Source organism: Leptopilina heterotoma, unplaced genomic scaffold (genome assembly GCF_015476425.1).
Source record: "Leptopilina heterotoma isolate Lh14 unplaced genomic scaffold, ASM1547642v1 Lhet_31, whole genome shotgun sequence".
NCBI lineage: Eukaryota > Metazoa > Arthropoda > Insecta > Hymenoptera > Figitidae > Leptopilina > Leptopilina heterotoma.
In genome coordinates this window covers 684,935-700,961 of record NW_025111011.1, presented here as the reverse complement: position 1 = coordinate 700,961, position 16,027 = coordinate 684,935, and the positions used below count along the sequence as shown (strand labels likewise).

Genomic DNA, 16,027 nt, shown 5'->3' with positions numbered 1-16,027 from the left:
ACGATGGTGGAAATTGGTTGAAATCTAGAGAAGAGCTTAATAATTTAGAAGAAACTGCAACCAAAACCCCACCACCCGGTCTATTTTCACGATCATTTCTATAAACGTTGAACAAATTAATATCAAAGAATTCAGAAGAAAGCAAATTTGATTTAAGCCAAGTCTCTGTAAAAACTAATATATTAAACATATATATATATCTGAGGATTTTATTAAGGTATTTAATTTAGTATTAATACCTCTTACATTTTGGTAATACACCTTTAAATTGTTGTCTTGATTGTAGAAGTTATAATCGGAGTGCCGTTTCTGTATACTAGACGAAGATGCTTCTCCCCTCTTGATTTATATAAAGATAATTTAATTTTTGATCAAAATTGAAAGAAAATTTTGATAATAATTTAATTTCTGCAAAGTATTTTATTAGGTACCTACTTTTCAAAAGAATTCCATTCTTGCGAACGATTTTATTAGAATTTTTTAAAATAATTGAATTTCCAAGAAGATATTGATTTCTTTTAAAAATAATTGAATTTTTTTGATGAATATTTTGAAAACAATTGAAATTTTGCAAAGAATTTTATTTAAATTTTTAAAAATAATTGAATTTTTGGCGAAAAATTTTTCTATTTATAAAGATAATTGAATTTTTGACGATATATTCGTTAAAATTTTTGAAAAAATAATTGAATTTCTTCGAAGAATTTTATTACTTTTAAAAATAATTAAATTCCTAAAAATAATTGAATCTTTGTGAAGAATTTTGTTATTTTTTAAAATAATTGCATTAAAACTTTTGAAATAATTAAATAATATTAAAAAATTCATTCCGGTCAGAAATAGAAAAAAAATTTGAAGGTTTTATTTATTAGAATTCGTGGTAGTTTGATAGTTTATAAGGCAAAGAAAAGAGACACGAAAATATCAGAATTTTCTTATGAATTCTAAAAATTTTATTTTTTCCAGTACTTTTAATAAAAATATCTGACTTTTCCCTGACTTCCCTGATTTTTTCCTGAATTCCCTGATTTCCCTGACCTGTGGCAATCCTGCCCACCCTTTTAGAAAAAATCTCTATTTCAAAAATAACAAAAGACATTTTTTCAAAAAAAGACCTTTTCTGACAATCGATTTTTTTTTCAAAATTCTTTAAGAAAAATGTCAAGACCACTTTCTTTTTTGAGAAAACAAACGTTTTCTATTTTAGAGATGAATTTTTAATATTTTCTATGTATTCCACTCTTTCGGAAAAAATCTCTCTTTCAAAAATAAAGTTAGACAGGATGAAAAATTCTTGTAGTTGTAATTTTAGAAGTAAAAGACTGTAACAGTGAGACAACATTGCCGGAAAATATTGATAATATTATATTAAAAAAAGGTAATAAAAATTTAAAACAAAATTTATTTTCCTCTACATAAAAAATAGAGAATATCGTAATATTTCATAGTTATTTATCTGAAGCACGAGTTCGATGTATGTGTATTGAATCAATTTTTTAGTTTGTTTGTAAATTTAGTGATAAACTTTTGAAAGTAAACTGAAATAATATTGAGGCAATCGTGAGAAATTTTTCTGGTAAAGTTCTATGAGAGATCTTATAAAGTTTAAAAAACTTTATAGTTGAAGATCAATTTTCTCTATGTACGTCTCTTTTTTAAAAGGAAATTAGAAAGACTTCTGGACATTGAACGTAATCTAAAGCTTGAAAGGTTGAAAAGTTTCTTTAGTAAAAACTAAAAAGTTTAAGTAGAAAAAGCGATAAGTGTGAAGAAAGAAGAGATAAACAGACCGAAAATAGTGTCCCTTTTATATTTAATCGAACTTGAAAAAAGAGAAACAAAACATGCTAATTCAGAGACGTAAAAAAATATTTTCTTCAATTTTTAATGATTTTTACGACAATTTTTTTTTTAGAGTCTTAACGATTAATTTTTTCCCGAACAAAAAAAATATTGAATTTACAAAAAAAAAGTCTTTCGTAGTGCGTTTTTTTCTCCTCATTTCACTCACGATATTCATGACCGGGTATTAAAGTTCCCATGTGTATTTTCGCAAAATTTCTCGTGCTTTCTATTCAAGAAGTTGAGTTGTAAAGAGTGGAACTCGATCTAGCGTGAAATTACACTTTCCAGAATTTTACTCGTAAGAGTAAAAGCTTTCTGCAAAAAAAAAAAAAAAATTTGCAACATTCCGTGTATTTGCTTTGGAAAAAATTATTCATCAATGCCAAATGAATTTTGAAACATCGCACAAAATGCTTTCAATGCTAAAATTAAATAAAAATTTCTCATATATTTCTCCGAAGGGAAATTTTTATCACGTCAAAAAAGAAAAAAAAGAGTGACTCGTTCATCTACTGTTCCGTTCACGATTATTAAAGTTTAAATGGAAATGTTCAAAATAAATACAAAGGAATACTAAATTTCAATTCTCTAAGGTCTAAAAATTGTAAAAGTTAAAGTTCTTTTTGTTTAAAAAATATATTTAACTTAAAAATTAAGAACCAAACTAAATAGTAGATTTTTAGAAATATTTTTGAGAAATATTTTTATTTTCTTTCTGATGATACACTGTCGAGTAGGATTTTGAATAATTTATTTGAAACTGTAATTTTTGTTATACTTTCTTACATTTCTTGTATATATTTTTTCATTTTTTCTACAAAATAATAATTATTTTCAAATACTTTTTTTTCAACATTTTTTTTTTTCAAACTCAATTTTAATTTATAAAACGTAGGGGAACATAGTCTAGGTCGGCCACCTTTTTGACTTTTGTTTATAACTTTTTTTTAAAAATGAATTTGGACAATTGAAGTATATGGTTGGAAAGTCCTGTTTAATAGGAACATTTTTTCTGTACAAAGTAAATTGACAGGTTTAAAAATGAAAAAGTTATAAAGATTTAAAAAAAAAAAAATTTGTAGTCCAGGTTGGCCATTACAGTCAAGGTCGGCCATGTTTAAAATTCAAAGGGCATTAATCTTTAAAAAATAAAATAACATGTTTGGAGTTACGGAAAATTGATTCTTTATTGTTTACAGTTTGTAACTTAATGAAATAACAAAATAATAAAAATAAACAATATAAAAAAATAAATATAAATAAAAAAAAAATTTTGCACTAAAATATTAATAAAATTAAATAAAAATATTAATAAGATGATCAATTATATTATGAGTTATACAGAATTGCAGTTTTTGCAAATGAAGTAGCTCGTCCTCATCTTTGCGCATTTTAAACACATAGTGGCCGACCTTGACAGTAAGTAACATTACCGAATTGTTGTAACCATAAAGAAATACGTTTCGGGATTCGATTTTTTACTTTGTTTTCCTTTCAACCATGAGTCCCACAAATTTTCTGCATACTTGCTTTCACGATTCAATTTGTTTTTTATCTTTTATTAATGGTTTTTCACATTATGCACAAAACTTTTTTTGAGCTTTTTTTGTACCGACGTCACAGAAAACACAATTTTCGATTTTCCGAAAATGTAATTGAACAAAAAGTTAGGTTTCACTAAGACAAGCTTCGACAAAAATGCGCGTAGGTGGCGCTAGTGAACTTGACAAAAAAACGCGAGTGGCCTACCTAGACAGTAGGCCAACCTTGACTACATTCCCCTATTTTTTTCAATTTTGCCCTTTTATTTTCTATAAATAATATAAATAACAAGCAAATTTTATCGCGAGACGCAGTATCTATTTAATTTTTTATTATTATTGTGTAAATTACAAATTTTTTAATTTTCAAATTTCAGCTTCAATTTTTGTATATTTTCAGATTATTAAAAAAAATTCAACTTTAACCAATTTTTCGCACGAGATTCAATTATTTTCAACAGAATTTTAATAAAATTTCTCGAAAAAATTAAATTATTTTTCATAAATTTTGTATAAAAATATAAATAATATTATTAATTAGTTAATATACGTGTTAACAAATAAAATGTAAATATTAAATAATTATAACTGAATATCAATATTATCAACTTTCAAATTTATTAAAAATAAAATTCAATAATTATTATTGAAAAATAAATATGAGCTAATAATAATATTGTATTTATAAAAATTTAATAATTATTATTAATAAATATTAATTAACCATTAAATGTTCTGCGCGACAGTGCGCGAAACGCAGTATTCAATTTAATATTATTATGCAAATTAGAAAATTTTGTAGGTATCTTTAAATATCAACTTCAATTTAGAAATAATTTCAAATTTGAAAATTAATAAAAATTAGATACCTAAATAGAAAAAAATCACGTTACACTCAAAATAACAGTATAGTTAAAAAACTTATAATATTTTTTTTAATAAAATTATTCTTTTAAAATTAAAAAGAAAAAAGTTACTTGTTAACCTAAATTATGGAAAATAAAATCATTTTTAAATTTTTCTTGCGAAAATTGTATCTGTAAAACTTTTCGTCTGCACTTTTATTAGTATAAATGTATACTAATTGGAATTTATAAGGAATTAGTAAATTAGTAAAAGATTAGTAACTTGTACTAATAAATAGTAATTTCTACTAATTTTTTAGTAATAAAGTTTACTAATTTGAATTAGTGACAGATTTTTGCTTCTGAAATAGTAAATTTAACTAATAAATAGTGATTTCTACTGATTTATTAGTCAAATTTACTAATTATTATTAGATATAATTATTATTAATATTTTTTATTATTTATTAGTAAATTTAACTAATAAATAGTAATCTCTACGAATTTATTAGTAAAATTTACTAATTTAAAAGCAAAAAGTCAGTCACTAAAATTAGTAAGTATTTTTACTGCAGTAGAACCTGTCGAAATGAAAGTCAATTTTTAAGAGTTTTATTGCATTCACAGGGTTGCTAGGCAACCAACCAGGAAACCTGGAAATGTCAAGGAATTTTATAAACCTTGAAAAAATCTGGAAAAGGCAGTGAATTTTGATCAAAATCCTGGAAAATTGTTGTTTTCTAAAGTTATTGTGTTTATTCTTGAAATCTAATTTCACTTAAATAATAAATATTTCAAAATTAATTCAATTTTAGGAGAATTGCGTTTACAATTTTCATAAATAGATGAGCTAAGATTTTGATTTAAAATTTTGTACAATTTCCATTTTAAATCAATTTAATTAGAAATATAAAAAAACGTACGATTTAAAAAACAATTTTAAATCTAAAATTCTTCTGAAATTAGTTAAATTTTTTAATATATATTAAACTAGTTTTATTAAAAATATTGGATTTATAGAAGAATTTTAGTTAAAAATACTATAACAAATTGAATTTTGAAGCAATTACAAATGATGGCTGAAATTCAATTATTTTCAAAAGTAGTACAATTCTTCTCAGAATTTCAATTATTTTTAATACAATTTTAATGTAATTCCTCGTAAAAAGTTATTATTCTTAAAAATTGTATTAAAATTCATCAAAGAAATTTAATTATTTTAATAAACTTTGCTACAATTTATTTATTAAAATTTAAGTATTATTTTCAATAAATTTTTAATTAAATTTCTTTAAAGAATAAAATTATTTTCAAAAATTTTAATGCAATTCTTTGCGTAACAATTCAATTTTTTTCAAAATAATTTTAATAATTTTCTTCGCAGAAATTCAATTATGTTTAAAAATTTACAAATATTCTTGTCAAAATTTCAATTATCATTATAAATAATAAAAATTTTTTCCAAAATTCAATTATTTTCAAAACTTTTAATAAAATTCTTGGCAGAATTTCAATTATTTTTAATACAATTTTCATCAAATTTATCGAAAAATTCAATTATTCTTAATAATTTTATTAAAATTTGTCAAGAGAATTCAATTATTTAAAAATTTGTTGATAAAATTCTTTATGAAAATCCAATTTTAAGAAACATTTAATTGTTAAATAAAATATTTATTTTTACATTTAAATAATTGAATTGTCGTAGAATTTTCTAATAAATATTGATTTAGAAATGAATTTCAAATTAAAATATTTGAAAATTGGAACTTTTTATACTTTTAATTAAGAATTCTATAGAATTAATTTTTCTTAATAAGTTTAATAGAAATTTTTTTTAACTATTTGAAGTTTTGAATTTCTAATATATTTAATTCAAGAATGTCAGAATAATCAAAATTTCGTAAAAATAAATTGTAAATTCAAAAATTTGAAAATTCAAAAAGAACTTTTTCCGAAATTATTTTTAAAAAATTGAGAAGAATTTTGGTTGAAAATTCCAGAAATGAATAATCGTAATGATGAATATAATTTTTGAAGAAGTTACAGTAACAAAGTAGCAGGTTTTAATTATTATAAAACATGAAGAAAGATATTTTCATGTTTTATAATAATATTCTTATATGTTATTGAATTTAAATTTTTTGAATATCTTAATTCCTATAAAAAAATAATGATTAAATATTTATTTAAAAATGAAGTTATTGATGTTTTCGAATAATTTTTGTCTTAGAAACCTGGAAAATTTAACTTTTTCACTGTAAAAAAAAATTTTCAAATTGAGTTTCATTCCGACAGGTTTTACTGTAATTCAAATTTTTATAGAGAGTTTATCTGATTAGAATTGATAAACGTTTCTAAATTAGGACATTTACCCTAATCACTAAAGTAACAAAGAAGAATTTTCAAGAGTGAAAAAATTTCTACATTTTTTATCCCCTTTTTCAAAATTCAGAAGAGAATTTCAATCCGATTGGTTAGGTTAAATTGAGCTCACAGTTCGAGTTTAGCAAAAACCGGAACTCTCTCCATAAACCTTGTCTTTTTTACAAAATATTATAGTCGCTCTCAAAGAACGCACTTCTCACCATTTGTGTGTGTGTGTGTATAAAATCAAATGTATCATAAAAATGAATACTTTAAAATGCCGTTAGTATATACTGTACATTATGAAATGTATGAAATGTATACTAAAAAAAAAAGGAGGCGCGTGTGCGCAATTATTATATATACCAACGCCACTGGAAACCGATAAAGTATTTTGCGCAAAAAATAAAGTGACGGCTATTGTGAAACATGAAAATTGATAAAAACACTTTTCTTTTTTATTTTATCTTCAATGTTGCGTCCGAGAAAATATCTCGGAAAAACTTCAGCCACGAGCTGAGGCGAGAAGTGTCAACCAATATCGAATAGGGGATCAATCCCATCAGCGTTGTAAAATTATTATCGCCAGTATATTTCACGAGCGTTAATATTAAAGCGAATATGTTGTCGGAATATATCCTAGAAAATTTCTTTTTCTTCTTGTTTCTCACCTTTTTTTAAATATTACACGCGGTACATACGCTTCACATTTTACAAAGTCTATAAAAAAGAAATTTACTTTTTTTCTATATATATATATATAATATATCGCTCACTCAATTTCTCCTCTATGCAACAAAAAATAAATGTATACAGATATATTAAATATGCAGTCAATTTTTTTTAAGTCTTTTTATATTTTCTTTTATATACATATACATATTTAATATTCAGTCGATTTTAAAATATTTTTTTTATTTTTTCGAATTTTATTTATTTTTATATTTTTTCAATTATTTACTTCAAAAAAAATTTTTTTTACTTTTTTTATTTTATTTTGAGGGAATTTAATTTAATTAATTATACCTATCATCTAAGGGGGTAAAAGACTATTCATTTGTTCCTATCAAATTAAAGTCAATATCAAAAATTTTTTTTTCTTTGTGAATTTCAACTAAAAGTTATATCGAAGAACTATATAGAGAAGGAGGAGGCGTAAAAAATATTGAATCGATAAGTGAAAATCGATCATTCAATCGCGTTTCTCTCCCATAAAATGCCTATATAGAGAAGGAAGGTATTATCGTCTAAAGTACTAGTAGTCGACAGTTTTCTCTAAAATGCGTAAATCCTGTGAAAAATTTTTAGCGCCTTGAGAAAAGAGCATAAAGCGACACATTTTTACAAAACGAAAATCGATTATACAATTGTCTTGTTATTTTTTCATATAAACGAAAATTCATATTTTATTTTTCATTTCTTTTTCTTTTTACTTCACGGGGAAAGTAGAACAGGTAGAAATTTCACTATATTAACAAAAGTTAACTTTAACTTAAAATATTCTCATTTTAAATGTCTCCAAAAATTCTCACAAACACTCACTCACAAAATTTTCATTTTTACTTAAAAATGTTTACTTTCAGTAAAAAAAATTTGAGTAAAAGTAAATATTTTTTGAGTGACAGTGAGAATTTTTTTTATTAAATTTAAATATATTTAAGTGAAAGTGAAAGTGAAAATTTTTTCATTGAAAATAAGAAGTTTTTAAGAAAAGTAAAATGCTTTGAGTGAATGTGAACATTTTTTGAGTGAAGTCAACAATTTTTTAGTGAATGTGAGAATTCTTCTAAGGAATATGAAAATTTTTTGAGTGAATGTGAAAGCGACAATTTTTTGAGTGAAAATAAAAATAAGAATTTTTAGGGAAAGCGAAATTTTTTGACTGAAACTGAACTATTTTCAATAAAGTCGAATTCTTTTTGGAGTGAAAGTGAGAATTTTTTTAAGGAATGAGAAAGTTTTTTGAGTAAAAGTAAAAATAATAATTTTTTAGTGAAAGTGAAATTTTTTTGAGTAAATGTGAATATTATTTTTTGAGTGAAATCAACAATTTTTTAGTGAAAGTGAAAGTAAATTTCTTTTAAGAAATGTGAAAATTTTTTTACTGAAAGTGAAAGTAAGAATTTTTTAGGGAAAGCGAAATTTTTTTACTCAAACTGAACTTTTTTGAGTAAAGTCGAATTCTTTTTGGAGTGAATGTGATAATTTTTTGAGTAAAGTCAAAAATTTTTTAGTGAAAGTGAGAATTTTTTTAAGGAATGAAAAAGTTTTTTGAGTGAATTTGAAAGTGACATTTTTTTGTTTATTCTGTAGGTGAAATTTTTCTTGAAATGAAAAAATTATGCTCGACAATTGCACAAAATTTCATGGATGTTAATTATGTAATTTCATTTTCACTTTCATTTTCATTTTCATTTTCATTTTCATTTTCATTTTCATTTTCATTTTCATTTTCATTTTCATTTTCATTTTCATTTTCATTTTCATTTTCATTTTCATTTTCATTTTCATTTTCATTTTCATTTCCATTTCCATTTCCATTTTCATTTTCATTTATAATTTCTACTTTCATTTTCATTTTTATTTTTATTTTCATTTTTACTTTTATTTTTATTCTTACTTTCATTAACTAAATTCTTAAGAAACTTTCTAAAAAATGATTGAAAATAATTGAATTAGAGAAGAATTTTAGTTAAAAATTGTAGAAAATAATTGAATTGAAATTTTGAAAATCATTTTGAAGAAGTTACAGTAGCAATTTCTTATATAAATTATTAAATCTCAAAGAATTTGAAATTTAAGATTTTTTAAAATCTTAATTCCTGTGGAAAAATAATAATAATAATTATTATTATTATTATTATTAGAAAAAAATATTATTTATTATTTTTTGACTGAAACTGAACTATTTTTAATAAAGTCGAATTCTTTTTGGAGTGAAAGTGATAATTTTTTGAGCTAAGTCAACATTTTTTTAGTGAAAGTGAGAATTTTTTTAAGGAATGAGAAAGTTTTTGAGTAAAAGTAAAAATAATAATTTTTTAGGGTAAGTGAAATTTTTTTGAGTGAATGTGAATATTATTTTCGAGTGAAATCAACAATTTTTTAGTGAAAGTGAGAATTCTTTTAAGGAATGTGAAAATTTTTATTAGTGAAAGTGAAAGTAAGAATTTTTTAGGGAAAACGAAATTTTTTGACTGAAACTGAACTTTTTTGAGTGAAGTCGAATTCTTTTTTGAGTGAAAGTGATAATTTTTTGAATGAAGTAAACAATTTTTTAGTGAAAGTGAGAATTCTTTTAAGGAATGTGACAATTTTTTGAATGAAAATAAAAATAAGAATTTTTTAGGGAAAGCGAAATTTTTTTACTCAAACTAAATTTTTTTTAGTGACGTCAAATTTTTTTTTTTAGTAAAAGTGAGAATTGTTCAAATGAATGTGAAAGTTTTCTTAGTGAATTTGAAAGTGACTTTTTTTTGAGTAAAAGTGAAAATAAGAATTTTTTAGGGAACGTGAAATTTTTTTTCGACTGAATGTGAATATTATTTTTGAGTGAAATCAACAATTTTTTAGTGAAAGTGAGAATTCTTTTAAGAAATGTAAAAATTTTTTGAGTGAAAGTGAAAGTAAGAATTTTTAGAGAAAGCGAAATGTTTGGACTAAAACTTGACATTTTTGAGTGAAGTCAAATTTTTTTGAGTAAAAGTGAGAATTTTTTAAATGAATGTAAATATTTTTTGAGTCAAAGTAAGAATTTTTTGAGTAAAGGTTTTCATTTTTCTGAAAAAATAAAATCAATGAAACTGGAAATGAAATTACATAAGTACCTAATCTTTGAGGACAAAATAAAGGAATGAAGTTAATAGAATAAAAATAAAGTTAAAAATCTAATAAAAATGGAAATAAAAGTGAAAATGAAAGTGAAAATGAAAGTAGAAATGAAAATGAAAGTGAAAAAAGTATAAATGAGAGTGAGTGTGAAAATGAAAGGAGAAATGATAAGTGAAAATGAAAATGAAAGTGGAAATGAAAATGGAAATGAAAGTAGAAATTATAAATGAAAATGGAAATAAAAGTGAATGTGAAAATAAAAGTAGAAATGAAAGTGAATCTGAAAATGAAAGTAGAAATGATAAGTGAAAATGAAAATGAAAGTGGAAATGAAAATGGAAATGAAAGTATAAATGACAATGAAAATGATAGTGGAAATGAAAATGGAAATGAAAGTATAAATGACAATGAATGTAGAAATGAAAGTGAATGTGAAAATAAAAGTAGAAATGAAGGTGAATCTGAAAATGAAAGTAGAAATGAAAGTGAATGTGAAAATGAAAGTAGAAATGAAAGTGTAAATTATTTTTAAAAATACATTTTTTTACATTTTTATTTTCACGAAACCAAAATAGATTTTAAGGAGACAATTGTCTGGAAATTCTAAATGTTTCATATCAGAACTATTCGGATATAAATCAGGATTATCCACTTATCTTCTTCCTTTAGCTTGACAAATATTTTCAATGCGCAATTTTGACGGACCATTTAAATTTTAGTTTGAGACGTTTGAACGATCACAGCCAATTAAGTGATAGAATGAAAGTGGCTATCGTTAATCTTCACGTCCGGAATTTATACTTGAATAAGATGGTTATTTTGGACTTGCAATGGCTTTTGTTCCTTGCGCGGACGCTGGGATCATTAAATTCAGTGGAACCATAGTCCGAGGCGTGTACACCACATTTGTATGTGTATATACTATCCTCTCTCTCTCTATATTTGTGTACGTGTAAACACCCACACACACACAGAGCATCCTTTCTCGAATGGCGCCTGGAAGCTTACCGAATTATTGTTTGATAAGCCATAATGTATAGATTCTCTATAAATGGGTTCGTATCCTGGCTTAACAATGCCGGAATGATTGGCTCGCTGTCTGGCCTCGTGGCTTGCATTCACTTACAATGCAACGGCGTTTGGGGGTACTATCGCGAGTTTGAATTTGTGTCTGTGTGTGTGAGTGTGGGTGTGTTCGCTTTCAAACTCAGTTTCTAATAGTTACGTTAGGTTTCTAACACTTCCAAACAGAAACCCCTGAATTCACGTTTCTCTGCATTATAATAGCAAAACCTCTTCATTGAAAGATACGTCATTTGTATCCAACAAACTATTCTTCATTATTATTTCCCTCGGAGATATTCAAATATTATATTTCTCTATTCATTTTTTTTGGGGGGGGGGAAATTTTTAATTAAAACAAAATTTTTAACGAGAGAAATCAGAGAAAAATTCTAGTAATTAATTTTTGATGTCTGACGATTTTTACGGTCTATTTTTTTATACCACTAATTACGGTTTGAAAAAAATGATGAAAAATTATTTTTTATTATTAGGTATAGAAGAAGAATGTCTGAAAATTCTGAGATAAAAATAATGTTTTATTATGATTAAACTCGAAGAAATATTTAACCGAGAGGCTGGTAAATTATTTATCTGTATGAAATAAATTATATTTGGTTCAAATGAATTATTCTTTGGCTGCAGACAATTCTATTTGGTTCGAATAAATTATACTTTGACTGCAGGAAATTTCATTTGGTTCGAATAAATTATACTTTGACTGCAAGGAAATTTTATTTGGTTCGAATAAATTATTCTGTGGCTGCTTAAAATTTTATTTGGTTCAAGTAAATTAATCTTTGATTGCAGAAAATTTTACTTGGATCAAGTAAATTGATCGAATAAATTATTCCTTTATCTGCAGAAAATTTTATTTGGTTTAGATAAATTATTCTTTGGATGCAAGAAATTTGATTTGGTTCAGATATAAATTATTCTTCGGCTGCAGGAAATTTGATTTGATTCAAATAAATTATTCTTTGATTGCAGGAAATTTTATTTGCTTCAAATAAATTATTCTTTTGCTCAAGGAAATTTTATTTGGTTCGAATAAATTATTCTTTGGCTGCGGAAAATTTTATTTGATTCAAGTAAATTAATCTTTAATTGGAGAACATTTTATTTATATATCAAATAAATTGTTTTTTTGATTATAGAAAATTTTATTTGATTCAAGTAAATTAATCTTTGATTGCGGGAAATTTTATGTGACACGAATAAATTATTCCTTGGCTGCACAAAATTTTATTTGGTTCAGATAAATTATTCTTTGGCTGCAGGAAATTTTATTTGGTTAAAGTAAATTATTTTTTGATTGCAGGAAATTTTATCCACTTCAAATAAATTATTCTTTGGCTCTAAAAAATTTTATTTGACTCGAAGAAATTATTCTTTGACTCTAGGAAATTTTGTATCGTTCAAATAAATTTTAGTTAGTTGTAACAAATTTTATTTGGTTCAAGTAAATTAATCTTGGATTGCAAAAGATTTTATTTGATTCTAGTAAATTAACTTCTGAATGCAGGAAATTTTTTTGACTCGAATAAATTATTTTTTTTTTGCTTCGGGGAATTTTGTATCGTTTAAATAAATTTTAGTTCAATGAAACAAATTTTATTTAGTTCTAGTAAATTAATCTTCGATTGTAGAAAATTTTCTTTGGTTCAAGTAATTTAATGTTTGACTGCAGAAAATTTTATTTGACTTGAATGAATTATTCTTTGCTGCAAAAAATTTTATTTGGTTCAAATAAATTATTCTTTGATTGCAGAAAATTTTATTTGCTTCAAATGAATTATTCTTTGGCTCCAGGAAATTTTGTATGTTTTAAATGAATCTTAGTTAGTTATAACAAATTTTATTTGGTTGAAATAAATTAATCTTTGATTGCAGTAAAATTTATTTAGTTCATGTAACAATGATCTTCGATTGTAGGAAATTTTATTTATCTCGAATAAATTATTCAGAAAATTTTTGATCGTTCAAATAAATATTAGTTCGTTCAAACAAATTTTATTTGGTTAAGTAATTTAATTGAGTAAGTTCTGTGACGAATATGGAAAAAAATCATTTGATTCAAATAACCGATTACTTGTCTATTATCAACTAAATATTTACTTGAATCAAATAATTTCCATTTAAATTAATTAAATGTTATTGGATTACGATTATTTATAGTTTATTTGATGAGCGATTATTGTTATTAGTTATTGAAAAACAATGGCTAAAAATTAAGAATAAAAAATAGAATATAAATTATGTATACTGCATAAAGAAGAAAAGAGGGAAAATTAAATTTTTCAGGTGTTAAATTCGTTTAGTTGTCTTTCAGCTTATGCTGCAACCACTCACTTGTCATCCGGTTTTAACTCTTGTGCCTTCTTCTTCTTTTTTTTGGACTCTTTTTCTCGGTGCGCTTCTAAACCACTTCCTCTCTCTCTCTCTCTCTCTTCCTCTCGGACTCACGTGTCTCCAGCCATTCGTCTTTCCAACACTCTTCTTCTCTTTTTTCTCTTCTTTTCTTTTTTTGACTTCACTCACGTTCTTTAACGATTTCTGCAAAGAAAAAATTGAATTTAGTTAACTTTTTAGTAATTATGGTACGGAAAATTACTTCTTTTTTCTTTACACCTCTAAATCTGAATTACGGTTAGTCATTAGTAGAAAATTACTAATTATTAGTAAATATAAATAAATAAATACGAAAGTAGTTAAATTATTATTAATTATAAATAAAAAATTACTAATTATTAGTAGAAAATTACTAACTATTAATAAAAAAATAACTAATAATTAGTAGAAAATAACTAATTATTAATAGAAAAAATTAGTCAAATTTGACTAATTGATTTAGTTACTAAAAATTTTGGTTATTTTGACATAAGCCAAAAGTGAATTTTTACTAATAATTAGTTATTTTTAACTTATTTAAATTTAGAAAGTAACATTTACATTTTTTTAAGTGAAAAGAATCTAGCTTTTTGAAAATTTGCCAAAAAAAAGAAAAGGTTTCACTTCTTAGTTTTCTGAATATTTATTTAATGAGGTGCAAATATATGACGAAAGTTCCCCTTGAATAAGAATCGAATATCGATGATAATGAAATGAATTCAGAGCATTTCTCACTCTATCTCTCTCTTCAAAAGATTCTAAAAGTTATTGCACACCAATGAAAGCACGTCAATTAATCCCTTTTTCAAAATAAGACTTTGAGAATTTTTCAGTTAAAAAAGGATTCTTTAAGCATTCTGAATTGGAGAGAAAAAATTTATTTTCTTCATTTTACTTTGGCTGAAAAAGATTTTTCTCTTTTTTTCTCAAATTTCTTTTTTTTGCAAACAATGTTAAATTTATATCAAATAACTTTTTATTTACATGGAAAAATTTGTATTCAAGTTGAATAACTTTTATTTAATTTTAAGATGATTAATTTTTATTTAAGTCGAATAATAATGTTAATTTGCTTCAACCTATTTATAAACTTAAGAGAATAGAAATTTTAGTTTAATTTCAATTTAATTCAATTCAAATTTCTGTAAGTAATAAAAATATTGTGTATTTAAAATATTTATGTAAATTCTAATATAACTTTCTTTATGTTATTAATTATAATGAACTTAGAAGAGATTTTAATTGTAGAAATTTACAATTTTCAAAGGATAATTGAATTCCAGAAGGTTTTAAACTAACATTTTTTAAAATTTCAATTCAAGAAAAAAATTAATAATTCAATACTTATTTAGAACATTATTTCAGTTTTAAATAATTTTATTTCAAATTTTGAAGAAATTAAGTTTCTGAGAAATTTTAAGTCAATTATTGTTCTTGAATTTTTAAAACAATTTTAATGAATAATATTTTCATTTTATTTAATACATTTTGTGACAATTTAATAAAAATAATTAAATTTGTTAGAGAATTTCAATAGATTTTAAAAACATTTGACTCAAAACTTTTTTAAATTAAAGTTTCCAAACGTTTTATTTGAAATTCTAAAAAAATTAGTTTTTTAAATTATTTTATTTCTATTGTTTAAAGACAATTAAATATTTATAAAAAAAGTAATTGAAATTGTCTGAAATTTCATTGAAAATTATTGAATTTTTAAAGAATTGTATTAAAATTTTTAAGAATATTTAAGGAAAGAATCAGGAAAAAAATAAAAATTACTTCATTTTTAACATTTCTATTGTTAAAAGATAATTAAAAATTTCTAAAAAAAAGGAGTTTAAAATACTTGGAATAATTGAAATTTTTTAAAATATTCTATTAAAAATGTTTGAATTTTTTAAGAATTACATTAAAATTTTAAAAAATATTTTAGAGAAGATTCGAATCTTCTCTAAAATATTTTTAAAAAAAAAGTATAAATTAAGTCTGGAAAGTCAGGGAAAGACAAATTAAAAATTTCGTCACAACCCTGATTAAAATTGAATTTTTTTCAGTGTAGAAAAATTTTTTAATTCTAAAAATCAGTTTGTATAGAAATTTTTACTTTTTTCTACAAAACTGCAAAAAATAATTTCATTTTGAAAG

General features: G+C 23.4%; 1 protein-coding gene across 1 annotated transcript in view; it reads right to left on the bottom strand.

The window, feature by feature from the left end:
* LOC122504694 (lachesin-like) overlaps positions 1-16,027 on the bottom strand; it is a 280,358-nt gene that overhangs the window by 183,426 nt on the left and 80,905 nt on the right. Inside the window, exon 2 of the mRNA XM_043615904.1 lies at positions 13,844-14,047. The gene's annotated coding sequence lies outside the window, so the exon portion shown is untranslated. The remainder of the gene's footprint in view (positions 1-13,843; positions 14,048-16,027) is intronic.